The sequence below is a fragment of the Varroa jacobsoni genome, unplaced genomic scaffold, assembly GCF_002532875.2.
Source record: "Varroa jacobsoni isolate VJ856 unplaced genomic scaffold, vjacob_1.0 scaffold_1263, whole genome shotgun sequence".
Taxonomy (NCBI): Eukaryota; Metazoa; Arthropoda; class Arachnida; order Mesostigmata; family Varroidae; genus Varroa; species Varroa jacobsoni.
The window spans coordinates 402,911-411,040 of record NW_019214165.1 but is presented as its reverse complement, the minus strand read 5'-3'; positions in this window follow the sequence as shown (position 1 = coordinate 411,040).

Below are 8,130 nucleotides of genomic sequence, written 5' to 3'. Positions count from 1 at the left end.
CTCTGTCCCAATTTATTCATTAGAAACGAAAGCTACCACTTCCAAGCTGTACGGTACCAGTAATACTCAGCCATTTATCGTTTCCCATGCATTATAGAACGATTGTTAAAGAGTTTATTGCCCGCAGCTCCGAAAGCCATGGAAATTATTAGCCTATTCTCTTCTGAAGAAACGGTTTTTTTTTACTGGAAAATTAGTGTAGCAAAATTATTAATGGACTGTCCCTCTAAATAGTGGACAAAATGTACTGATGGGGTGGATGTGGGTTGGGAACAACTCAGAGAAACATTTACGGCTTTTCCTCTTTACATCAACGTGTCATACTTGGTGTAGGTAATGAAAATGGAGGGAAGCCATCGTAGCGACTAGCTACGAACCTAATACAATGGTTCAGGCATAAAAGGGCTTTTCCGGCTCGAAATCAATTTGCGTGGCTGTGTATTGAATTCAATATGCAGCGCAACAGAAAAATTCGTCCTGAGCGTAGTAGTTGTTATGAGTTGAGCCAAAAAATACGCTATAGCTAAATCATTTTTATGGCGTCCAATAGACTTGGTAGATGATACACAAGTAAACGGTGGCAATGGTGTTAGTGATGATAACAGGGTCCTGCAGGCTCATCCACGTAGCGGCTGTGCGCAGTGGGAGGTGTCCGCGTAAAAGATGTTGCAAGGATAAGTAACTGAATGGAGGCCGAAAGATGCTAAGAACGTCTCTGCACTTTTTGCTTTGCCCCTTAACGCCTTTAATGATAGAAATTATACCACAGTAATATTGCAACTTACTGCAAGAATAGCTCTGGCTTTTTTATTAGAACGAAACATTTATGTATTAGTTCTATTTAAGCCAAACAACAATTTGAAAGCTAGGTGTCTGCATATCTGACGTATCATACTGAATTTACTTGCAAGGTTTCATAACTCCTCTAGCGGTTTTTGACGAATGTTACGATCTGTAGATATGCCATTTTGTCACACATTGTTTACATGCATGAATACATGCAATCTTCATCCTACAAAGTGGTCAAGCGTTAAATTACATGTCTAAAAAGGACTTACAGTTTTACGCGGAAATAGACGTCTGTATTAAAACAAAAAGCATGGACATCATCTGTGACGTGTGTGATCATGTATTTATGACGTGAATGACATCTTTGTTAATAATTGTCGCATAGTTATTTTTAGATGGGCTGCAAACGGTACTGAGCCCCCTCATATTATTGGTCTTTTGACACACTTTGCTCATGTGTGTAACTGTTATGCCCTACTCATTACCTCTTCATCGTACTATGCAGCAACGATACATGAGTACACGCGTAACATTGACACATGAGGATAACACGTTCTGACATGTTCGTCATATCGGGTTCTTTCGTGCCCCCAGATATCATTTTCTTTTTGTCTGTTTTCCGCTCGGTCGCACCTGAAGAACGTTAATCGTATTTTATGTCCGCTACTTAGACCACCAGACATTACTTCAGATGGCTGGCCTTCAGCATGAGCGCCCTTGTTAGAGCTTATATCACCATATAGTCCTAGGTTAAGCACGCAAGCACGTTGCTCACTGCGCTATAATGGGAACCTGTACGAGTCATCTTTCACAGTAAACAGCTCCTCTTGCTGGAAAATTATCTCCGTTAACTTCTCACCTGTAAGTAACTATTATGTATATTGTAATGGCTCCAGACTTTGTCGTTGGGGGACGTAGGTCAAAACCTAAAGCAGTGGCTCAGGATTGAATGTGTTCAGGGAAGTGGGAAATTTGGCGCTATTTCTATTAGTGTCACAAGCGGGCCATTATAGTCGTCTACTATCACTAGAAACGGATCGCTATTCAACACAACGGTGTATTCCTATAACGTTGGAGAAAATCTGGCTATGACCATTCGGCAATAGCTTCTTCCTATCTTTGGTAGACCAAAGCTTGTTCTGGATACAGAAGCTGCGAAAAGAATAATCGAAGAGACTGGGTATGTTAGTAACGTTAAAGCATCGATATGGGCCCGACCGGGTCACTCAACAAAAAATATTACGACGGTTTACCAGACTATGACTTCAGATAAAAGGACATCCACGCGATATCGTGATGTATAATTTAAAATTTCAATAAGCACTACGCTACTATGCAGTATACTCTCACACAGGATTTCTATTTTTATATCCACCTGACTCAACAACTGAAACGCACAGGAAAAAAAAAAGTTCAGTTGTGTAAATGAATAAAAACAACAATCGAGCGCGAAAAATTACTTGGCCTTTTATAGATTTACGTCGTACACGCGTTTCATCAAATATGCATCACCCTAACCTTTTCCTTAATACAAATACCGTTTATCTACATCGGAATATTTCGCCAGTGTTTAATACCTGTGCCTGATCTGAATACTCGTTCTTATTCCTTACTCGTAATTACACTCGTGAACGAAATTATACTATGCTATTACGTAGTATCTTTATTGCTTTTACTTATTTACAAATATGTTCCCTTTAAGAACTGTAGTATATGCTGTTTCTTATTCAAATACTAGTGTACTTAAATAATTATATACATTTTATATATCTTTTATGCTCAATCCAACTCTGCTGAGTTTTTCGTTATGAACTCATTTTTGCTTTGCAAATTCGGTGCCGAAAGGTTTGCCTTGGCGAATCTATGGCACACGCTACGTATATATGTTTCAGCTTTGGTCTATTCAAGTGAAACTTCCGAGCCGTGCCATACAGAGCAGCGCTCCTTAATCGGTGTACTAGAAATCAAGCCTCATAAACAGGTCTGTCGTTACGGGAAGACCTAGTTGTTGCCATCAGCGGGAACCTCAACCCATAAAAACTGCTTGTTTTATATTGAATGCAAAATAGTCGCATCTCTAAGGCGACTGCTGAGGCGACTAAGGTCTGCGGACCACTTAAGGTAGAGGCCTGTAGCCACTTTGCCAATAGTTAGCTCACCTAGAACTACCTACCCAATGACTGGTTTCAAGCAACATATGAGATAAAAATATCCTGCGTCAGTTGGAAATTTATACAGATTAGCAGCGCCATGTAGTAGAAAGCACTACACCCTCCGTGTCTGCTTGATAAAACTAAAGGTAATTCATGCACATTGTCTTATTGGTGTACATGATATTATACTGATAAACTAATCGCAGTTTTAAAAATCAATACTTTCATTATGTATTTCTTCTTTAAAAAATTACCCTCATAACTACTATAGCACTAGATTGTGCATGAATATACACCAATTCTCGATGGGACGGATTATGCGCCAAGGGCAAAAAACGATTAGGTACCGCTCGCTAGAAGCTGACTTTGTGTTTACGCTAATGGCCTTTTGCATATTGCACACATATATATGTATATATATATATATATATATATATATATATAAGCTAAATTAGGTTAGCAGACAGAGAGAACGGGTATCTTATAAACACTGCCACAGTATGTGACATTCAGCATCATTCGAAGCGACCCCGTATCGAACGCACCCTGCACCCAAAAGATGACGAAAAAAATGTTTGACTCTCATCGTGAATGCCTTCAATAGTAAGTTATCAATGGGTTGCAGCTCTTGTTTGAAGCCCATATTGCTTATTGCAATGGTTCATTCATCAGTTCCAGCTAAGCATCTATATTCCAAACGACATGGCGTTTGTCGCAAAAATATTACCTTTAACCTTTAGGTGCGAGATGTTAATTGTGAAACCAACTGTGTGGGTCGGCACAAAAGTAAGCATTGACTTCCTCTATTTAATGCAGTTGCACGGATATTTGGGAGCTTACTTCATATCAAGCGAAGGGAAAGAAATATGGACAAGACTGATGATATACGTAGACCTAACTTGAGAACTATGAGAAACATTGGCATGCATGACTTTGTAAATCTAGCCCGATAAACAGTTCGGCTCTTTACTTCTTTGTAGATTTTTATTAACCTCAGCGAATACCACTGTCTCGTGGGAGCGTGTCGACTTGACGTAGCGCACAAGCGGGCCTATGGTCGCAATGGTGGAAAACGTTTAACTTCTGCCTGCCTCTTCGTCCAAGTTCGTTATCGACTAGTGCAGCGAAGAAGACTGCAGTTAAAACTAGGCTGAAAAAAAGCCATATCATAAAAGGTTCAACAGACCTATTGCTTGAGTGGAGATTTCATTGGGTTCTCAACTATCCATGGGCTTCACGTATCCAATTGAGGGTTTGGAAAAGTTGTTTATTAGCAATAGACCTATATCTATTGTGTAGCACATCCCATTTACACCTAGAATCAGTTAATAAGAATAGCTAAAATTGTATTACTGAACCAAACAGACTTGCACAGCCAGTATGGTACATTGAATAACAAGAATAAAAGACTTTCCCATATTTGTTACATTGGAACTGTGGATTCACGTGTCTAAAAAAGAAATCAGTATTGTTTCTTGCGAACACCAATACCATAATGAATACTAAACGCATAATAATGAAGAGAGACACGGGTTTTTACATTATCGAGCTGAACATCAAGCGGGCGTGAGTAGAAAATATTGCATGGCCAATTGTACGGTGAGGAATGTTTTCACTGCGCGTAGAACTCTGTCTTTTGTCAAAATCAATTACCTCCCCATGCCCGAATCGTTAATGCATTTCCCGCACTTATATAAAGCGTATTGTGAAACGCGAACCGTTACCCGATAAATTATCTGTTCTTCCGATGCTTTTTCCGGCAAGACTTCACACAAGTTTCAGTTTTCAATAGATGTTTAATGTTATGATAAGTTGACCCTATCTGTCATTCTTCGATGAGAGGTCAGTGGAAGACTAATAAATCATGGGACGCTACCGACTTCATAAGAGAAACCCAGAAGTTCAGACTTTTGAACTTTCTCTATCTTCGCTTCAACTGCAAAGAGGCCAATATCTGAAACGGCTCCACAATAAGATGCCCTCTGTGAATATATTTTTTGGTCGATTTCGTATCTTCTCACGTTTGCCGGCCCCTTTCCAATATCTTGTGCCGTATGATAGCGAGAAAAAAGCACTGGACTTTTATTGACCGCCAGTTTCTGTGATACGTTCAATTTAAGAACTAAACCTGACGTCGAGTCTTTCAAGTAACGTTGACTTATGGCTGATAAATAATATTGATAGGAGCTGAAAAGAGGTTATGGCTCAGCAGGAGAGTCGACTGTGGAAAATACAGACGACACTGAGCGTTTCCGCAAAAGACGAATCATTGCCAACAGGCGCAACCATTTCAAATTATAGGAACGATGAATTAGTTATCTAAGAAATAACTGCACGATTGAACCTCTGATAAATTAACCAAATATAGGACACGTAAAGAGTAGCCGGCCGATTTTGTCGCTCTCCCCCTGTTTTCGTAAACGAGCAAGGTTTAGCCGACAGTCGAGCGATAAACACAGCAGCGTTTGCGAAGATGGAAAGCTCCAATTCGGAACAGCGTTTGGTTTTCGTAAAAAGTTATTATCGAAACAGCGTTTGAATCATTACGGTGACACTCCGCAAGTGCCGTACGGCATATGCGTTGACGTTGAAGGTACCGCTGAAGCAATTAATCAAGAGATTCGAAGAAAGTGACTCACCCGAAAATAGAGTGAAATCAGGGGATCGCGAAGCGCCCGAGTCACAACATCGCTGCAGTATAAAGCACTACGTATGCCGATCCAACGGTTTTAATACAATACCGCGCGCAACTTGGGCCATCAACAAGCACTCTGAGATTCATTTTGAAGCAAGAGCTGTATCTTCATTTCTGGGTACGGTCGACTCAACTAGCAACTATCTAGGATAATTATGAATGTCATTTGCCCGCTGACGCATAATGTGCGCAATAGCGACTTCTCACTTTTCTCTGATGAAGCTCATTTCGAATTGGATGGTTAGGGCAATGCACACAATGGTCCCATTTGGAACTTAGAGAAGTTTTTAGTAACCACCTCACTCACAAAACGTTATTGTGTGTACGGCTACGGGTGCAAGAGTGTCATTAGAATCTTTTTCTTCAAAAATAACGATGGAGCGGCAATAATCGTCGATGTGTAGCTCTATCATAAAATGGTCTAAGACTTATTGCGGTCTGAAGTAAGGATATCGGATGCCAGTAAACTTTTGTTTCAATTATTTATTTCTTCTTATCTATTTCTTATCTAAAACAGTGTTCGTCGGTCGGCTGATTTCGAAGAGCGGCGGCTGAATTAAGTGGCCACACAATTTCATGATTTAATTCGTCTAGATTTCTTCCTGTGAGCCTATGTAAAAGGTACAGTATATAAAATAATGCCGAAAGTGATCCACAACTTGAAACACAGTATGTGCAAAGTGATTGGTAGAATTATGCAGGGCAATAATTCAAAATTACTCGGAAAGAACGGAATTATACAAGTGGTTTCTGACATGAACTTCGGTCTTAAATCTCCTGGTATTTGTCGTTGTTATTTCAATAACACTTTACGCACCTTAAATATACGCTTCGTCTTATTCCAAAGAGGTACCTCGAAAATTTACCAATAGTTTTAATTGGCTAAAAAAAATTTCACAAGGTCACGATGGTAGTGTTCTGTTGTTCACATCTATTAATTTAGGATGGATTTATGTAAAAAAAAAAATACATTATCTAAGAATGCCATTGATATTAGTATCTATGCGGTACATAAAAAAGCCAAATAAAGCAATCATTGAGCATAAATAAACATTCAAGCTTGGACCATGTTCATATATAGATGATAAAGTAAATTTTCCTAGATGGTGGTCATATAAGGACACCTGAGACATTTTTCATAATTTGAACACTTTATATTATCGTTAATTATTAATATTGATAAGGCATTTGATCAAGTTTGCGAATTGGATGTTCCGTTCTTATGTGTTCTTCCGCATAGCCCTGCAGCCGTGTCCCGCGCATGCATGTCCGTCCAAGAAGACAATATAGACGACGGTTTTCCTATATGGTATACTTTTTTTTTTGTTTTATATAATACTAGACCAGATGTTTAGAAAATCATCATTCCTTCTCATTATCAACCTCTATATTATGGCTAAGAACGGTCAGACGGAAAAAGCCTATGAAACATTAGAGGTCTTTGCATCATTGAACATATGAGGCAATCATACAATAACATGACGCTTGCACTTTGTTGCGTGCCAGGCCATCACCACTTTTCACTGCCTCAAATTCTACTGAGACCTCTAAACCTTTTCTCTCTGTACTTGCCATTTTAGTAAATAGGCATCAGCTGTCTGTCCACGTGAGCCGCTTCTGATACCGAAAATACTACGCGACCGGAACACACGAACGACAATGACGGGACAAGGCATAGCTATCACACACATAGTGCACTGAGGGCCACAATAACATTAAGGGGCATATGATTTCAGATGTATATCTTGCGCCGTAATGTGTGGCGCCCTTCGATACAATATTGTTGCATCGTCCAGGCACTGACGTGGGTCTTGTAGATACATGACGGGCACACGTTAGTCTATCGGGCTCATTTGTTGGCTATAGTAAGAGTCGGCTAACGTTTGCCCATGGGCGTCTGCTAGATGAGCTGTCAGCCTGGTTTAGAAGGAGTCGGCAGGGTTACTGGGCTGTGTGTGCATGTTTATGGGATAAGCACCTAACATCCGACAATAAACTGAGCAAAGAACTATGAATTACCTCATCACTTGAAACATAGTGTTTTTTTTGCCACAAGAAATAATGCTCAAGTTTTGAGGTCATGGCGGACCTACATTAGACTTAAACGTAATTTCAAGTAAGAAAGACTGAATCTAATATTTCTGTGTAATATAAAATATAAAAACGGGAAATGAGTATAGACTAATGAGTTGAAAAAACATTATTACGAATGTACTTTCAGCAACACATACAAAAAGTAGTTTCTTATCCAACGTAAAACCATTGCAGTTCCTTTTTGTCACCATTTAAGCAAATCAGCTTCGGTAGCTGGAGTGTCTCACAAAAGCGCGCCGCCTTTTGCAAATATTGTTACAGGTTTGATAGATATGGTAACGTCTTCCGAATATATATCAATATATGTGTATGCAAAGCTATATATATATGATTGGGCTCAAAGATAGATGTTGCTATAATGAATGTATTTGCGATTTCGGCCGGCTGGGGGATACACAG